This window comes from Acromyrmex echinatior, chromosome 15, assembly GCF_024713525.1.
Source record: "Acromyrmex echinatior isolate Ae372 chromosome 15, ASM2471352v2, whole genome shotgun sequence".
Taxonomy (NCBI): domain Eukaryota; kingdom Metazoa; phylum Arthropoda; class Insecta; order Hymenoptera; family Formicidae; genus Acromyrmex; species Acromyrmex echinatior.
In genome coordinates this window covers 8,644,955-8,666,041 of record NC_141866.1, presented here as the reverse complement: position 1 = coordinate 8,666,041, position 21,087 = coordinate 8,644,955, and the positions used below count along the sequence as shown (strand labels likewise).

Genomic DNA, 21,087 nt, shown 5'->3' with positions numbered 1-21,087 from the left:
AAGTTTCCTTTAATTTTACCAATTAATACGTGATTCGTGTGCTACCGCCTAACTATCACAATCGAGATATATATTTGGCGACTCTCGAGAAACTCATAAATCCTTGTCGGATGTGATAATTGAAGGATAATTAGTTCGTTTTCTTGTCGACGGCTTTTGTCTATATACACTCGGAAAAAAAAGTGGCAGCAATTATGAAGGTGACAACTAGGTACAAGGTTTATATTTAAGGTAACCAGATCTTATATGACATGCTTTGTGATTTTTTTCCAATTTTTTGCCGAGTCCAAAATTGAAAATTGATGGAGATTCAGATTTAAAAAAGGAAACATTTCTGCACATTAAAAAAGTACACATTTTTAAATATTTACATGAGTGCAGTGAAGATTTTAAGAAAAAATAACATTTAGATCATATTGTGTATATATATATATATATTCTTCCTTTTTTCATTAAAAATATTAGAAAAATGGAAAATAAAGTGATTCAACATGATTGTTGTATTATTTTATATTATTTATTTTATAATTTTATAAAATGATAAGTTTATTAACATATTGACATATTTATTGACGTATATATACAGAACTATTTTCCAAACAATTGACTTATCTATTTATTTACTTATCTTCACGATATTTAATAATTTAAAGATGAATTAGAATCGATGGAAATAACAAAAGTATAAAAAAACGTTACAATCGATTACTATACTCAATATGCCTAGGGGTTGACCAATATATTGATTCTATCTCACAAAGAGTTTCCTTTTTCCAGTTATAAACAAAACGTGATGAAAACATAAAAATATAAACTGACTATAGCAATGTAAAGTAGAAGTACAGAGCTACAATAATATAAACTACGAAAACTAATAATTATCTCTTGGTAGTTGCAGAAAGCAATTACTTATCTATGAAATGTTACATCACGACCATGACGTTCTGCATTTTGCTTTACTGACAATAACAGAATGAACTATTTGAGCAATAAACTGATGCAATCGAGTCAGATGGACAGCCTGCACATGACTTACTAATGCTATCTGTTAAATTCACCATGTAATTACCCACAAACAGTGAATAGGTCATATTAGGTTCTAAACCATATAGAGTCCGGTTACCTTAGAATTAATATGCAATACATAGCTGAATAAACTATTTTATAGATATTGCAACTATAAAATAGTTTATACAACACACTATACTTAATTCTACATAAAAAGCTTGTATACCACTGTTTATCTCTAAGTGTATCAATCGCGCACGCGAGCACAGTATATTATATTAATAATCTGATATTTGATAGCATTGTTGACGTCGGAATGTACATCGATTGTTACAAAATGAAGTGGAAATTCTAGTCCCGTTGGTGACCGTCCCTTTATCGTTCGTGGTCGAAAGTGCATCGTGAAAATTTCCGATGGACCGAAACTTTTCCCGAGGAGTTTGCTGAGAAGAGAGAACGCTGTGACTCCGATGGCGTCAAATAATCTCATTAACCAAAGTGTATCTGATCGTTTAAAGTCGACCAATGGTTTCGCTATCGCCAGAATGGTTCTGTTTACTCCCTTCCCGCCCTCTCTTCTCGCTCTCGTCGCTTTGCATACTCGAATGGACCCGGGAGTGTTCCCGAATCCATTAACGGACGGTTCGGGTCAAGTTTACTTAAGACCACGGCGCCGCCGTGAATCTGCCAAGAAAGCAAAAAGCTTTATTAGACAGTGACAAAGTGAGAACGAGGCGGTTTGCACGGCGGAATCATAATGAGGAACGAAGGAAAGTCAGGTTTCGATGAAAAATCGCCTCACATCGCTTTGAGAATAGCTGAACACAGAACCCAGGGAGATCGTCTTCCTTAATAAACTCGCGGTCGATCTTCCCGGCAAGAATATAAACGGCTTAAACTTCTCCACATTAGATACTACAAAATTGTCGCGAGTTGGGTTTGAAGAGCGTTCAATTGAAGTTTTCGAGTGCGGTTACTCTGTTTGCACGGACTATATACGGACTTATAATTCTATATTTTCACGTGAATATGATAACATCGTGTACGTGCGACAACGTGTACTACATGGATGCGGACGCGAAATAAGTGGCTGTTAAATGTGGTAAGCTTACTGTGAGCTCGTCGGGAAATTTAGTTTTGAGATATCTGCTATTCTACGATGCAGTTTACCCGAGACTCAGGTATTATGTGAGAAAGATCCCGGCAAACCGTCACTACGAGTACCTTAACTCGCGACATCGATATACGGGACGGCTAACGAGGCATTTCAAAGCGCGATTGTCTACATCAAAGTTGCATGATAAGGATCAAAGTTCTATCGAGAATATCTCCTATCGTTGTTGTCGCAGCGACTCTCATTCTCCACAGAGACTCATACAAAATTACTCGGCATTGTCCTTCTCTTTCCCGAGGCAATGGCTGGTAATTATTATATACCTTCACGTTATACTTACGCAACATCTCGAAAATGGAAATCTCCCACGTCTATTTGTCGCATTTGTGTAGAGAAATAAAAATAAATCCAATTAATGATTTTATATTACGATTTCAATTAATCTTTTAATATATAAGCTCTCTTATAAATATTATATATAAATATATCGTATTAATTGAAGGAGTCTCTTTTTATAAATTTCATGATAAGCGAAAGAAATAGTTTCAACACCCAATAAAAAAATTTATTTGATTTAAAGAAATTATGTTCAAATCGAAGAAATTTTGTCTTTAATTAGTAGAATAAGGAAACATTTCTTGAAATCGAAGAAACCTTTCTCTGGGTGAATGCATATTCTTGATTTTCGCGTTGTATTTTCTCTGTTTTTTGTAATATAAATGTAAATCTGTGAGCTACGAGTTGTTTACTGATAAACTTTTATCCGACGATTTTTTTTGCATTTTTTTTCTCGAAAATTTTTCCCGTGTCTTAGTAAACTATGTGACAGCATTTTCGCAGATCCTTAGTCATCAAGGATCACCGATCATGCGACAACCGCCATGGTAAAGTCAATGTTTTCGGAACGGATGGACATGAAGATGGAGTAGCCACGACAGACGAAGATGGAAACGTAGACAGAGACGGAAGTGGTTACCATGACGACCATCGAGAGGAAAGAGAGCGGATTGCGGCGAACAGGAGGTTGAAGCGAAAGAGCAAAAGAGAGAAAAAGCGACGAGGGGTGAATGAAAAGCTACGATACATGGGGTGAACCGAGAGAAAGAGAAAGAAAAAAAGACCCATAGAGAACGAAAGAGAAGTTACGATCTAAGGGATGCAAAGCAAGAGAATGGAGAATACTGGGAGAAAAGGGAGATAGGACTCAGGAGAAAATAAATGAGAAGATACGACTTGGAGTAAGCAAGAAGGAAGACTGAAAAAAAGAAAGAGAAAAACAGCAAGAGTCGGCAAGACAACTACACGATGATAGTAAGGCAGGTTTATGAGTGTCAAAAGGGATGGTGTGGGTAAAAGTAGGCATATTACGGTAGCGTAACAAGAGAGAGTCTGAATCACGAGAAAATACGAGTAAAAATGCAAGAGAAAAATGCTATTCAGACAGGTTTTTTTTTTTGCTATTCAAAGTCGTCAGCTACAAATGTTAACAGCACAATCACATTCCTAGTATTCAGTCCCCTCAGGTGTTGACCTTCTTTTATTAATATATTTCATCTTGCAAACGCACCGTTGGATTTCCCGAAAACTAAAGTAATTAAAATTCAATTACCGGTTTCTTATTGCCTAAATTTTAAGAGCAAGAAGAGAGAGATTGCTCATTTTAACCGCTTTCAGCAAAATATGTAGACCAACTTCGCCAAGATGGATAGAGATAAATATATACGAGATGGAGTAAGACGACCGTCGAAAAACGGGGCACAGGGAGAAACACCATGAAAGGATGAAGGACGGAGAAACGGCTGACTGGGAAAACTATTACTCTCTCTCCCGATCCTCCCCCGTCGTCTTTACCTCCCTCGTCTCAGGTCGGTAGAGGGTTTGAGTCTCGAGTGATGTTAATTGCACTGCTACCGCCAGCAGGCAATATGTATTCGAGGAACGCTCGGAACGTTCGAACGAAGACGACTCGTAAATGCCACATATTTGCACCACCTTTCTCCCTCCCATCTGGAGAAAAGTAATGCTTCCGCGACGAGCATCGCGACCAAAGTGGATGAAACTTCTGCGATGCGCGATGGCAATATCGCGCGACGATAGATGCACCGCGTGGCCAACGAGGGTAGTTTCGAGGTGGGTAGTTGGCGCCATTTGTATGGTAATTTTTCGCGCCTATACTCTGCCTAATTTACGCCGCTTCGTCGCGAATATCGGTTCTGTGACGCGCGAGAAGTTACGAACGATGCGAAAATGATACACCGATAGCTCCAGCGATAGCTCGGAGGTGAAAATGTTGATTTTGTTGTTCGCCGTTGTGTATCGATATTTTTACGCGATATTGTTCGCGGAACAAGTTTCGTGACGTCATCTTATTTTCCGGAAACACCTACCTACATTGGGAAAAATGATGCCCCGCGGGAACAACAAGGGCGGAGTTAGCTAGATCCGCGGTATTAATGTAAAAAAACGAGATATATGAAAAATAGTATAGTAGTTACAAATTACAGTGTCAGTGTGAAATATTTTGTAATTTTTCGACCTCTAAATTGATCGAGATATTTTATCGGTGATGCAGAAATTTTAATTCCGACGAAATATTGCTATCTTTTCATTATATCTGAATGTTACTTCCAACTACGATAATACAGAGAAAGTTGTCCTTTTCCTGATTAAACGGTTCTTTGGTTTGAATTTCGAATCGATTTGCTCCTGCTAAAAATTAGCGCTACATATTTCCGGTCATGAAAAGCCGATATCACAATTTCGCTAATGGAATCGCTAGCATGCCATTTATAGTGACAGATAAATATATCGGTTTAAATGACCGTAATGGAGAATGGCGATTTTAATACGAGTTGAATAATTTCCATTTTTGTGGCCAGGTGCGGGCATATGACATTTGCTGTAATGAATTGAGCACAAGAGTTTAATGGTAATAGTTAATACGAGTCCTCGATTTAAGCGATTTTGGTCGGTAACAAAATTCCCGTTAACGTACTTCCAAGTTTGCAAAAAAAAAAAAAAAAAACTGACAGAAACAGAAAACTGTCAACTACAAATATGTGAAAACTCGATATGTAAAAAAGAGAAACTCACGAAAAGATACAGTATAATTTTGGAAAAATGTATTCCATTTTTTTTTGCAATAATAATTAGAACGTTCCGATGTACAAAGCTGTACAGTGAATAGCAACATTTGTGTTCCCGCTGTAAACGATCCTCGTAAAAAATCGATTGCGACACAAGACGAGAATTAATGCCATGTAGGGTCAGTAGCATCATATGCGACTCGATACAGGACGAGACAATTGCGCCCAATCTTTCCATTGGTTTCTAAATGAGCGGTCGTGCCGGTGTGAAAGGCGCAGCCAACATGTCATTACACCGATAGGGTACTGTCAATGATGCTGAAGACCTTGAGCGGTTTATATACCACACGAATCATACGACTCATGAAATATTTAAAAGATTCTTTCTTTTCTTTGTGCTGATAATTAATAGTATCTGTAATATATCTGTAAATTTATATATTGCGTATACCGAAAGAAAAGTGTTCAACATTTGTAACCATAACTGTATGGTAAAATAATTATGATTAGGAGCTCCATTTTCATAATTAGTACTATATGCTGTAATAACAATTGCACTGAAAAAAAAACGTATTAAATTTTAATAAATATTTATTTCAATAATACTAATTAAATTTATTAAATGTAAATATATATGTATTTAGTATACGAACCATTAATTTAATTTAACTGATTGATTCTTTTTTAGCAAATATTTATTTATTGTAAGCAAATATCTAGATGGTACTATTTAAAAAAATATGTATTAAAATTTAATAATTTTTTCCAGTATATATTTCAAGTTCTATTAAAAATATATAAATAAGTTACAATTAAATTACGATAATTGCATTTTTTCTCTCAATATATTATAAATAAAAATCTTGATGTATACTCGTAAATTATTAATTACTATCAATTGGACAAAATGGAGAGTAATAATATATAGAGAAAATATACGCACACTGTGTAGTTGTATAGCATAATGTAAAAATAAAAGAAAAGTATATAATTACATTCACATTTCATTCATAGAATGATTAAGGTGGTGGAAAAGCTGGCGCAATGGCTCAACCATTAAAATTACACGAATTTACGTGAATTACGTTTCGTCGATTTTGCCCGTTTTATTTAGCGACAGAGCGCGCTTTATGACCACGGTAGAAAAATGATATTCCAGTTAATTTCGTTTAGCATATTGCATGCCGCCGCTCGTACGCAATTCGCATTTTTGTTTTAACGAAAAATACACACGCACAGAAGTCCATTTATTTCATGTCGAACGTTCTTTTCTCAGCCCAACCGAAAAGCGTTTACGGAATTCGACTCGTTTGACAAACAAATGTGTTCGCATGGCAAATGTACAATTACGACAAAAAAAAATCACCCGGGCAACCTCGACTAATTGGATTCTGTGTGTCACGATATTACGCGCGAGGGAATTAACGTAGTGGACTGTTGCTAAACTAATCCGTCACTATCACCTGAATAAAGTGGAACGCTGCCTACGCGTGGGAGAGGGAGGGGGGGAGGAGGGAGGGGGAGGGAAACGTCACTATTCCTTCAAGAATATTAATGCATCCGGCGCGTCCCACGAACGGTGACAATCGCTGATCGTCGTTCGGATTCGTGCACGAAATAATCGTGTGGAAAACGCATTCGTAAATTATTATGAAATCCCCTTTGCCATTCTCTTTTAGCTTCTTCATTAATTCTGTACTGAATAAAATACGTTATTTGCGGTAGGAAAGGAATTCTTTTTAAAACGATCTCGATCGTCCGTACTATCCTCTCTGAAATAATATCATTAATCAATCGAGCATTTTCCATGAACGGGCACGTCAAGGAAAAAAAATATCGGCACATGTGGGCGAAGCAATTATCGGGCAGTCCGCGACGTTAATCGAACCCTTGTGAGGCGAATCAACCGGCGCGACTCCGCGCCCTTATCACGAACAATCGTCGTCACGTGACACGTCGGTAACGCCGTGTGTTCCTGGACTTTCTGGACAGCCCTGCGCTTTTCTGAAAGAAGGGAAAGACCGGGGCTCGTTTTCCCTTTGTAGATTACCCGTCGTATCATAGCGGGGGACACGTAGGAAATAAGATGTCGAGTGGTGTCGCATGACGTCACACTCGAGCTCTTTTCCCGCCAGTTTTTGCCACCCCCGACTGTCTCTCTTGTCTCTCTCGGTCTTGTCCCTTTCGTCTTAATCAGCATTTCCCGACCTTTTTGGCCAGCGATCTCTTTTAAGTATATAAAAAGGATCTTGATAATGATTTACTTAAGTATTATGCTAATGTACTAACATGTACGTTGCATAATTTATGCTTATAAATTCTCTCTCTAGAAATAAATAATATCATATCGATTAGTATCTCATGATATACGTTATCTGATAGAGATATTTTACGAGTTCTCTTTACACGATTTCTACTAGATGGTGAGATGCAAGGCGTACTTCCGGCCTGTTTAAAACAATTCAACCAATTGCGTTTGAATAAATCGAAAATAATAGATATCACGTGCTAGACAATGTAAATCTTCACTTTTCTTCTCTAATATCTTCTTCTCTAATGGCTACAAATCTCTGTGATGCGAGAAAAGTGAAAAGAGAAAAAAACAGAATATCAATAAAATTAAAACGCGAGGTGCAACGAGACTACTTGTGAGGGAATCGATGCAACACCAAGTGCATACCGACTGTGAAAAGAGAAGAGACCAAGGAGGCAGAAAATCAGAAGAGAGATGAGAGAAAAAGAGAGAAAATAAGTGCGGCAAAGAGTTGGTCTCAACACGGTTGTCGGGTGATAACGGCTCGTTGATAAGGGTACCCTCTCTCTTTCTCTCTCTCTTTTTCTTCGACACTTTAATATCTCTCCTGTGAGCCTGGCTTTTTAATTATCTCTTCAGCGATAATGGGCGATCTCCGCGGCTCTAGTCTTCGACAGGGAAATGTAAAGAAGATAAAGAGAGATAGGCAAGGAGGATGAAGAAAGCCTTTCGGGACCCGACACGTGGAAAAATCAAATCCACAGATACGCGGAACATCTCCTGGGATTGTCCTGCATGCTCATATTCATTTAAAGAAGAGACTATTTTGGCTCCTCGAGTTAGATATTTCCACATGAATTTTAATTGAATAATAATCAGCTCAGAAATTAAAGACAACATTGTGGAATTTAAAAGCAAAATAATTTCAAGATTAAGATGTGTTAAAGTAAAAATTTTTTTGAACGAGAAATCTTACATGGAAAGAACATAGTTATATCGATCCAACGAAATTATTTTCAGATACATTATTTTACTTTTAAATTTTTAGATGCTTCAACAAATCCTTTTAGTGTACTTCGTTTCTCAAACATGAAATAAAAATCACAAAATAGAAAACTGAATAAGTGATTGCATCTCATATCTCAGACTTTTATCTATTATAAAATATATGAATTTTTCTATCGCTTAGTTCAGTTAGGTTGGGTTGTCCCACTTTCGGTAAACTTCAGCTCGCTGTCTCACTTTCTCACGCTCTTACTCTTTTACTCTATTGTTCTCTATTTATCTAATAGATGAATTATCACACAGTTTGTCTGAAGATGGAACAACCGGCCCTTGACGTTATACTTCTATACTTTCTTTATTCTAAAGGAAATGATATTTTCGACATTCGATTAACGTATTACGCAGGTTATCGCGGCTCTACTCGCCGTTAATTTTTCATCCCTGGAAATTTTGCTCAAACGCCGCTTAATTTTCACGTCGTGCGCGGCTGAATGTGCCGTCGCATCGAGTTTATGCTAAGAGGGTCCGCGTACACGGTGAGAAAAGGAGAAGAACGAGCGACGACGAAACCCGTTCGTTCGCGAGGCTTAAAAGGTGTCAGGGTGACTTCCCGCCCGAGCCCCGAGCTTTTCGAACCATTACTTTTTATTGGATCGCCAAGATCGATCCCTCTTTCCCTCCACCGAACCTCTGCCTTTTCTCGCTCGCACTTTCTTCGACGGTTTCCGACCGTTTCCACCTTTTCGCGTTGCTAAATCGCGGAAAAGTCTCGTTGAAAAGACGCCTCAGCCGCTTACCGGTGACGCGTGCACGGGAGGAAAGAGAAGAAGCGAGAGAATCCAGAAAAAGATGATCAAGATGACTGTCAAAGGCAGACGGGAAAACGTAGACGTCGCCGAGGCATACAAAGAGAAGATAATGCGGTATCAAACGTTCGCGGAATCACAATGAGGCGTCGGAAGCCAGCGGACTGGCTGCTGCCTCGCTTCGCCGGTGAAATCTACTGCGAGGATAAATGTTTTTGTGCGTTTGCTGACGCCTTTTACCAAGGCGCCGAGTCAAGGAAACACGTATCACGATTCTCTATAACTTAGGTTTTTTAGTATGTATGAGCTGCATCAAGAATCGCCATATTTAATAGAAATAAACGAGTGAAGAAATAAACGAGTAAAAAGATAAATAGAATAAAATAATAATTTCACAACATGGCATAATTCTGAACGGAGTAAGATTTGAATCCAATTTTGAGGTTTAAGTCTAGTATTCCTAATCTCATTGTATGGAGAGAGAATATTAAAGGGCATCATCAAAAGAATTTCTGTCTATCAAATGGTAAAAAAATTAATTGATTTCAAATTTTATTTCGTTTAGAATTATATTATTATGTTCAAAATTGTACCACGTTATCTTACACAAAAAGAACGGTTTTGTTAAAGTATAAAAAAATTTAGCTAGATGTGCGTCGATAATAATGCTGCAAAAAATTTTAACATTCTACCAATCTGGTCTGTGCCTGCATCCTACGTAATTATTTTAATAGTCAAAGCAAAATTATTTTCAGATCTGAATCTAGCTAAATTTTTAAATATCATATTTTGGTACCATTTTTTTCGTGTTTATTAAGTTTATTTTAATATGAATCTTAAAATGATCTCGAACGTTAATGGTTTTTAACAATGTTGAAGGTACGTTGCCCAATTTTTTTCTAAACGCTAGCACAGCTCCTTACATTTTCCCGCAATTTGTGAGATAAACGATCAGTTCTTAACGCAGTTCGCACGACGATTGACTTTCACACTTACGAGAAGCACGTTGTAAGCAAACGGAAAACGGATTAAGCGATCAACAGAGCCGGTCGGGGCTGTCAATTTTTCCGAACGTCTCCGTCGGACTTTCCCCACGGAATTTCCGTGTGACGTACGGAAAACGCTGCTGCCGCGCTGCGCGCCGCGAACGGCCGGAATATTACACGATAACGATGGGACACGTGCGCCGACTGGTATGATCCGTCAATCAATCGTCCGGGGAATCGTCGGCGTGCAAAAAAGAAGAGCGAAAAGTGCATGTGACGCGACAGCCATGTTGCGATTTTTCCGCGCGCGGCGCGGCGCGACGACGGGGTGTGCATTATTTCCAGCATCGGTTTTGTGCTTTCCGGCCGTTGACCCACTCCACCGTCAATCCACACACGTACACGCACACATCCAAACGCATACTCCTCTTCACCCTGTAGATCGTCCAGCAGCCCTTCTCTCTCTCTCTCTCCCGTCGAACGTATCCGCAGACGAGCATTTTTCGAATATTCGATGCCCCTCTCTCTCTCCTTTGCCTTCGCCCTTTTTCGTTCTCTTTCTCTCTGGTTTCGCCATGACGGAATCGATAGGCTTTCGATATATAACTTCCCCGACGTAACTCGCCTCTTTACCCGAACGGATCAATTTTCCGCGAAAAACGCGTCTCTTGCGAATTCAAGATGCGCGATTCGAGTTAAGTCACGCGGCCGCGCTGCGAGAGATATGCTTGATCCCTAATCGTGTTACTTAATCCTCTCGCTGCTGCGCCGCTGACGCTAACTCCTAGATACTCCAAATATCATCAATGAAATTGCAGCCAGTATTCTCACCTCTCGTATATTTATTCCACGAGTGCGCTCGCGCACTGTGAATGCGAGAGGGATTGGAGCTACTCGTCTTCACGCGCGGAGATATTCCGCGGAATATCGTTTCGCAAGCAATTGCATCTGCATTGTTTGCCGGTCTTCTAAAAAAATGTAAACACGTATTTAATTCTCATGGATAGTCGCATTACGAACGGAGCATTGTCTCAAGTACACAGCGAGCAGCTGCATTAACTGCACGGTACTTTTCAGAGAATTGGAAATTAAAACAGATGAGATGCATTAAACAATCTTTTACAAGAAAATTCGCTCATTTGTCGCAACGACGACACGACTCAAAAAGAAAACAAAGTTTTTCCAGAAAATAAATTTTTTCAATCATTAAACTTTTTGTAATATTAATTGTGAAATGTATTAGGTGTTGGAATTAATTCGTAGCGTTTTTTAATGAAAGAATGTTATTTATTTCACATGAGCATTAAAAAATACATTAATGAAAGTACTTCCCATCACTTGTAAAACGCTACGAATTAATTCCAACACCTAATAATTAATTAATTGTAGAGGAATAAAAGTATATTCTTTTTTTTTTAACTTTTATTTTTCTGCAAGCAATTAAAAAAAAATCATAATTTTTGAATTACGTCGTTGTTGTAGCGATATGTAATTTTTGCTTTGGCTGAAAATGTTATCTGCCACTTTAATTTCGAAGTCGTAACGTTTCATTGGAAAATAGATTAAAAAAAAATTATAAAAGATACGGGATGGATGATTTGTCCAATGATTCGATTTCTATCGACAGCTCAGTGACTTCATCACTATTGGATGTTTGTCAGATTTTTTGACATCACAGGAGAACGTCGCGACAGGTGAAGGTGTCGAGACAGATCGGGTAGGACGATTAACTCGATTATCTTTCATGGTCGCGGTAAAGGCCATCGTCGAGAGAGGGACGCGCGCGCTTTTGTTTCGCGATAATTGTCCTCGTAGTATAGCGCGGACGGCAACCTTCGCGTGACAGAAAGTCTCGTTAACATTGCCTGTAGAGAAAGGAATTACGGGATATCCCCTTGAACGTACACCCACAATTTTATTTATTATAGTAAGTGAGAGACTGTCGGCAAGCTTTTTGCCAAGCGCGAGCTCAGTCCCCAGTGGATCCTTCTCGATAAAAAATATGTATTCAAATTTGTTATTGTAATCAGTACACCACAAATTATATGTAATAAAGTAATGAAGCAATAACAACAATATCTTCAATGATCTTTATTCTCTGCGAGATATGAAGTGGCGCATAAAATATCATACGTATTTAATTATCCAATTTTCGGACTTTGGGGAATCGATTCTATCTTTAGTTTTGTTAAAAATAAATGTGTCATTATATAAATTAAATGATATTTCATGCGTCACATCCCGTAAATTTTTAATCATTAAATTATGTAAGAATATTTTGTACTCACTCAGCGTATCGACAATTCTGCGACGAATCGAGGAATGCTAAAAAATGCGCGAGGAAAGGATGACACGAATGAACGCGAGGAAGGATAATACCCTGTCCATTAGCGTGCTGACGAATATTTAAAGCGACGAGGATTTTCGCCGCTCGAATGAAGATCGGGGCGAATGGACGGCTGTCTTGCCACGTTCTTCGCGCCTTCGTAGTTTCTTACTGCAAACGAGCTGTGTAACGACCGCGCAAGCTTACGATAATATTTACATTATATTGCGATACGCGCACGCGATGGGGGTGGCTATGATAAATTTCCCGGGTACAAACTAATTTCGTGCCGAGATTTCCATGCGCTTGTACAGTATCGCTCAGTTATCTCGGAGGCAAAGGACCCAATAGCGACGAGCTAATCTTAAAGAACACCGCGCTACTGATAACCATCATGTAACCGTTAAAACAGAAAATTCGCATGAGAATCATATCCTCAGTGAAAAATTCAGTTTGTTAAAAGGCAAAATTGTAAGAAATAAAAAGGTTACTTTTAATTTTTTACAGGTAAAATAATTATTATACAGAGTGTATCATGATTTTTGAAACACTCTGTATATGATTTAATTTGCAAAAAGAGGGGAAATTATTATCTCACGAATTTGTAAAAAAAAATTAAAATCCAAACAATTTTGAATTATGTGAAAATATTGACTGTTATAAGTTTAAAAAAAAAATTATATAAACGAACGATATTTTATGTATCTTAGTAAAATTATTAACGATCCACACACTGTTTTATCATTAAAAAGATAAACATTATAAAGCAATGTTAATAAATAGCAAACTCTCCTGTGTTTTCGTTCGTTCCCCGTGAAAATTGTACGCAAAGCGAAAAACTTTCCGTCAACTCGATCCGCCTTAAGAAAGCGTCTCTTTCCCAGTTTGCTTCGGCGAGGTCGAGATTTCTCGTTAGAGGTTAATTCGCGCAATTGAGGCGGTTGCCATCTTAAAACGTCTCTCTCGCTAGTTCCCGCTTTCTCTTTTCTCGCTCTCTTCATCGTTCCCTCTTTTGCGAGGGCCCGGAAACGGTTTCCCATTTCGGATCTACCGTGCGGGTTTGCCGTCGCGTAATTTGACCAACGAGGTAAACGAACCGAGCGCCAGGAAAAAGAGAAGGGAAATCAGAGAGGGACTAGCAGAAACAGATCTATTTGTCTGGCTGTATCTTTTTCAAATTTTCATGCAGGCTCTATTACGGCTCTATTACCTCTACAGTATTTGAAAAATGATTTGAATGATCTGATTTCGGTTTTAATAATATCTAACGACTCAATCTCGACTACATTCAATCGCTTCATTAAATTCCCTGTATTTTGCCATCAATTATAATTTTTTTCTTTTATAAAAAATTTTAATTTCTTTGTTTGGAACCTAGACAGACTTGTCAGTTTGATTTATCGTAAATAAAAATTGATCGTCGAGAAAGTTGACAGAGCAAATAGAGAACAAATTTTGTACGCTCGTCTGCCGAGAATAATATCAACTGAACTTTTAATTCCCCCGTGGAATCGCCTTGAAAACGGTAAATTCGATACGAAATGGGCGTCGTCGTATCAATTACCTCGAATGACATTTCTAAACATTTTTCCGTCCGTGCTCGGCTGTCGTGCTTCTATTAACAAATTAAGCGCAACTTGCAGTTCCACTTAGCGTTCAAGTGGAAACGCTGTACTCGATTAAATTTAAGATTCAGTTCCATTTAAGTATTACGCTGGGAAGTGGCGGGAATGGATCCTTGCACGGCTCTCCATCGTTTAATGCAGTTTTCACAATTCAATTTCCCCGCGAGGATTCTTACAGCCGACGTATTAACGTTTCTTACATCGCGGACAGATGAGTTGCTAAAGATCAATCGTGTCAATTAATTGTGCAATTAACTTTATATGTATTAACAAGAAAATGGTGACGAAAATATACTACATCTAGATATTCATATAACTTATATTTATTATTTTTCATATTGACCATCCGTGCGAGCACATGCGGTTTTATATCTGCCGATTCTTTTCATACCCTGTTGATTAAAATAAATAATACGCCCGTTGTATAAATTAGAAAGAAGCACTTCCCGTAAACCACATCCCTGTAAGAAAAGTAAATAAAAAACATAAAATTATTCAGGAGAAAGAAAACAAAATTGTGTATTTTAAAATTAATTATTTATGGCAGTGTTAAATATGCATTAATTAGCTAACCATAAATTGCTTGTTTCACGTTTCAAGTCTAAAAGTAATAAAGATAATTTTGTTATAGTTATGTTAAACCTCTAGAAATTATTACTTTGATTTGTTTCATTTTTCAATTCTTATTTATTTTCAATTTAAATTCAAGATGTATCACTTTTTCTGATTCAAGGTTGATATATTTAAAATGCAATCCACACATAATATAAAATCTGAAAAATTGTGTCACTTTTCTTACAGAAGTATGAAATATAATTTAAATATGAAAATATTTTAAAATAATTTCTATTCATGTACTGTAATGAAATAAGAATTTTATATATATATATATATATATATATATATATATATATATATTTCATAACGATATATATGAATATATAGAAATTATTTATATCATAGAGTTTCTTAAAAAAAAAGAAAAACATCCTATACAACGATTGTATAATGCAACTTCCGTTCTGTTTTCTGTAGATAACTAGTTTTCATTCGTGGAAAAGGCAAGTTATCGCGTTGCATATCGTTCGCGACTTATCACTGACAGCTTGCAAGTTTCGTTATGTGAAGCTATAGGAATTACGGGCGGAGGAACTGCGTGTGTATCAATGTGTACATAGTCGAATCTAATATAACTGACGAAGTGTACTACTCAAAACAATATATCGTCACGGCTGATAAAAATAAACCTATGACGCAAAGAAAGAACGGAAATCTCGCCAATTTACATTCGCATATCTCGACCTTTGTACAGCAACGTTAAATTATTGAGAAATTCAGATGACAAATTTTTCTCTATTTTTTTGGTTAAACAACTCACATCAATTGAACATGGTTTAATCTCCTTTTAACATATTTTCATCTAATCAGTTAATACGAATGAATAAAAAATATTACAGAAAAATATTACATACACACACATACACACACATACACATACACATACACACACACACACACACACACACAGAAACGTCAGAAACTTTAAATGACATTATATATGATTATCTTGTTAAGAGACTAATTAAAAAAAATAAATTGAAGTAGAAAAAAATTAATTCGACGCTTTGATAATATCAAAAAATATACGTCATATTAATAGCAGATTTTATTTATGCTATGTAAAAATAATAAATGGCCGCATTAGACTGATAAAAATTGCAAAATGCCTTTTTAATGCCTCAAGCCTTGAGATAATGTTTGCGCAGCTTATCACTCCGCCTACGTTCCCATTCTATTCCTATCGCGTGTTTCGCAAAATAAAACAATCTTGATGTCTTACGCATTTAAAAGAATCTCATCATATAACAACAATATTTGTTCGTTCCGCTACCCCAATGAAATTAATTCCTCGCAAAATTAAAACTGTTAATGACTTTTATTTAAAAGTATTTAAATTGAGTCTGCTCAAACGAGTTTCCCAATCAATTCAGGGCAAAGTTATAAAAAAAGCATTAATTAGAACTTACCGATTATCTCAATATCGCGTAATGCAAATTGGATTGACGCTGTAATCAATTCTCAATTTATTCGTATAATTTGAAGCACTTGGAATTTTAACGTAACCCAAAATATTCCGTTTTTATATTTCGTAACGGCAAATGTATTTCATATTCTGGCATATGTATGCGTATCCGAAATAAAGACGTAAAAACTTTATAACATCCAATTCTGACAAGTGCTGTAAATAACACGATTTCGCGACTATCGAATGGTGAATTTCACGCCATCCGTCGATTTTCGCGTCAAGATCTATTTGCTTAACGCTGCCGATGAACGTATTTCGCGATAAAAACGATTCCGAACGTACTTTGACATCACTTTACATACACACACACACACGTAGACACAGAGTAGAGGGAATATTTTATAATAACGCGTGGTCCCAACATCGGTCGTTCGGACTATACTGAAAGATAATTGTCTGCTATCAGCTGACCCTTGTCGTCCGCAGCCTGTCGTCCCGCCAACGCCTCCCCCTTGTCGATGCAACGATGCATTCTCCTACATTGAACACACATATACACAGACAGGCCTGTACTCGCTACACCGGACGTACAAAAGGTACTTCGTCGGTTATCGTTTACACGATAATCTCAACGCGTGGAACTGGACAGATATGTGGCGTTACACGTGGCATTAACAACGTTCGTTGTAGCCAATAATGTATACGACGTGCCAAGTGCATTGATGCACTCAAGTGCGCCAATTTCGACATTTTTACTGTTATTGTTATACTACTATATTATTACTTCTAACATAAGAAACAAAATACACTTGAGATAATCGGAAATCTGGTTGATACAATATTTCTAAAAAAAAAAAAAGTAAAATCTCTCTCTACTAGAATTTCTTATTTTTACCAGAATAATTATATCAATCAAAATTTTAATTATTTCAACTAGAATTCTAATAGATTTAATCAGAAAATTTTGATTCGTCCATTTCCCACCAGAACTATTATTTAATCCAACCAGATCATTTTTTTCATTGTAACGATATTAGATTTTGTATGAGTTCTTATTAAATGATTTGGAGATTCAAAATTTGCAAAAATTTTCAAGTGTGCCAATTTAATCCGAGTTGTTGGAGAGAAATGTCTCATTCACTCTCTTGTCAGAGAACATCAATCGAAATTGGATTAAGATAATTAGTCGTACACTCTCAATCTCATTAATGTATCGCGTTCTCAGAAGCCATTAAAACGGTACATCAATATAGCGACAATTAAACGCGATCACATCCACCACAATCGCGGTATAGAGAAATGGTTAATTATCATATCAATTATCGAAAGAGCCATCAATGAGAAGAGGAGTGGGCAATGGCTCGTTAATGCCAGTGCTGTCAATGCAACATGCTACAATGTTCAATAAAACGGAGTTTGATAACAATAATGACGCAAACATGCGTATTTATGATTTCGCGATAGCATATTGTAATATTTTCATAATACTCAAATTGTCTACCGCAGCTCGAGAAACGAATCGAGTAGATAAAAGATCTGTTTTCTATGGTTGAACAAGTGTACACTTTTGAAACTTAAAGTGAGATAGATATATTGATATTTGGCGAAAGCGAGAAAGAAAGTTCTGGTATAGTCTAGTGCAGTAATAAAAAACAGATCTAAAGAAATATCCTTTTCATCCATCATAAATAATATAATCATCTAACTCGCGCTAGATTCGAAGATGCAATGAAAATGAGTAATATCCAAAAAGTTATTTGTTTCGAACAAGATTCTATAAGAATAATTTATTTGAAAAATAGATAAGAATTTTACCAACAAATTAACAACGTTGCGTTAATATTTCAAAATTAATTTGATTTTACTTGTAAAGCAATGTATTATTTATACGAAATTATTTTTAAAAATATTATCTTTTTATCTCTGAAATTAAGTAATCAAATCGTAAAATACACGAAAATGTGAAATTCATGTTTCCTTTTTGTTAATGTCAAACAATTTCCCGTTAGACAGATATTTTTAAGCTTTTAAGGTAAGTCTGTTGTTGGAACCTTATTACTGTATCGTTCGACAAAGATGAAACTATCTTGTACGTGTCAAATTTTTATTTGTTCTTAAAAACCGTATCGAAGCTTCTCTCGGGAAGTACGGTATCGTGAATTTTGTCGGTGCCGACGGCGGAAATGTTACCTCCAACCCTGCAGCGCTATATCTATCTACTCCACTAGCCACCCTCGTCGACTTTCCGCTCGCAAGAACACACCATTCTCTGCGATCTGCTGAAGTATCGTAAATTCGATCCGAGGTAAACGATGCCAATGGGAGCAGTCGATATTGTGTCGCGAACGTTATGTAGATACCCCGATACGGATGAGGCGAGAGAAAGAGAACTGAATTCTGTTTCTTGCTATGTCAAGGTGCATCGTGTCGCTGCTAATTAGCCTGAAGGAAAATAGCGAGTAGACAGGCTATGAACAGTTTTTGCTATCGGTCGACGGCTCGATTAAAGCTTTTTCTTCACGCGAGGTCGTTCGAACTCAATACTGCGAGGGCGAATAAATGACATAATGTAAATTATAAAGAGATCGTCATACCGTTCGACATCATATTTCTAAGAAAAGTCGAGAAATCGCTAACTCTGCTGTGTATTAAGCAAAGGCAGAGAGAAGAACTTTCGAAAAGGCACACTGATTTGCGTTACGGAGAAATGAAGACTATCTTTGCTGGTCGCTTAAGAATGAGAAACGAGAAAGGGTGGTCCTTCGATGCGCGATTAGGAGAGGAAGAAGGGAAGAAAGGCGGTATTGTCTCGACGATTATTTATGGCGAATTTTAAGCCCCTAAGTGTGGCCGCTGTAATAATTAACAAAAGGCATTATGCCGCGCGGAGAATGAGCCACCCGTTCACCCTCTCACTCGCTCGTTTGCCCTCTCGCGTTTAAGGGTACGAAGGTGCGAGCTCGGTTCGTCCGTTCGCCAGGAGAGATAACACCTGGGACCAGCGACGCTCGATTGCCCGGGGCTCATTTACTAATGAGCACGGTCCTATAACGTCCACGAGAGTAATGTGACTTCTTTCCTGGCCACAGCCGGGTGCAAAACGACGCGCGCGATTTACGGACGCGATTCGTCCCTCGGAAAAACTGATGATCGTAATGCGAGCGTTGGCGAACCGAGTGGGTGTAATGTCACCTGTTTTGCGATACTGTCCTGTATAACAGTATTCATTAAATTCGATTGAATTCTACTAAAAATATTTTGTTAAATATAATTCAAAGTTTAATCAAACGTGAATGTTTGAACTTTTGCGGTATTATATAGAGGAGGGTTACGTATTGGCCATCTAAATTTTATTAATATCTTATGTTATTTCTTAAGCCACATCAGTGACAAAAATATAAAATTAATGAAAAATGAGTAATATAAGCAAAAATTTCACAAGTCATACTTTTGTTTCAAAAATCACACAACTGTTATAATCATAATAATGTATTTATTTGCAATTGTATTGTGAATATTATATTTTCATAAAAGATGGTTTATTGTATTTTACTTTCATTATATATATACATATATATATGTGTATGTAGAAGGTGTCTCACAACTATCGTATTTTCTCTTAAGGACGTATTCTTGAGATAATTTTGAGACGAAGATATATGTGTGTGTGTGTGTGTGTGTGTGTGTGTGTGTGTGTGCAACTTTCCAATGCTCATTCGCATACAAATCAGTGTCAAATGGAAAATATATATAATAAAAGATATCTTAAGTGATATGCATTTGACAACTCTCCTATATATATGACATACGTTATTTCGGTATTACAGATAAAATTGCTTAAATGAATTTTATTTAATTATTAAAAATTAAAGTCTAAAGATAGGAAAAATATTTTATATTTCTAAATATCTGCTTTTAACTATAACAGCTGTACGATAATTCGAGGCTTTGTTATTACGTTATACATAATTACTAATTAATAACAAAAATGAAAGTTTAATTAGATCATTAGTGGATATTGAAATTACGATGGGATAAGCAAAATTGTGAAATACTGGACCAAGTTATTAAATTTAAATTAAACAGACAACACAAAGGATCGAGCCATCAAAAATAATTAGATGAAAATCAAGTAGAAATTCACATAATTCATTAATGCGCGAATATTTGAGGATTCGTACCACGGTTGTATCTCGACCGGAACATCCCCCGAATTGCCCCGCTGCTACCCTGTTCCGAGCTTGCTCCCTCATCGTTGTTCGATTCGTCACGAGAGAGGAACGTAAGCCGGATGAGTCAGGGGTGTATGCCACACAAGGTATTCACTCTGCCTCTTTCTCTTTCTGTCCTCGTTTTATCTCTTTTTTTTTTCCGTATAATCTTTCTCGACGTCGAGCAGACATGCACGGCGCTCGTAAAGTTCCGAGGGAGCACTCGACGACAAAAGGGCGAGTCCGGGTGTTTTAGAAGACGGGCGTGTGTGAGAATTAAGAGTGTGCGGCGAATGACAGGTCGAAACGTGATATGTGATAACTGCAGATGAATTTATGCCATTGTCAATTTCCGACGGAGATAAATGTATAGTTTGCACGAACGATCAAGCGTCGATAGAAATATCGTTTGCTGATATATATATTTACGCTCTAATTTACATATATATATAATTTATATATTACAAATATATTAATAATGTAATATAATACATTATGCAAAAAGAGATGTCAAAAAGTGTCGATCGCTAATATCGAATGGCGTGTCAACTGTAACTGTAGAATGTTCGCGTTTTACGCTTTTTTGTCAATTTAAATTTGTGCAAATTATTCGGATTTAAAGTAGTGATTTAACGTCATG

At 37.0% G+C, this 21,087-nt stretch overlaps 1 protein-coding gene and 1 long non-coding RNA gene across 3 annotated transcripts in view; both read right to left on the bottom strand.

The window, feature by feature from the left end:
- Positions 1-21,087, bottom strand: part of LOC105145679 (uncharacterized) — an 83,273-nt gene that overhangs the window by 21,637 nt on the left and 40,549 nt on the right. The window lies entirely within an intron of this gene.
- Positions 23-19,591, bottom strand: LOC147907264 (uncharacterized). The gene is made up of 2 exons (XR_015547656.1): positions 16,238-19,591; positions 23-14,671 (listed from the first exon to the last, which is right to left on the bottom strand). It is a non-coding gene; the product is annotated as an uncharacterized LOC147907264 (long non-coding RNA).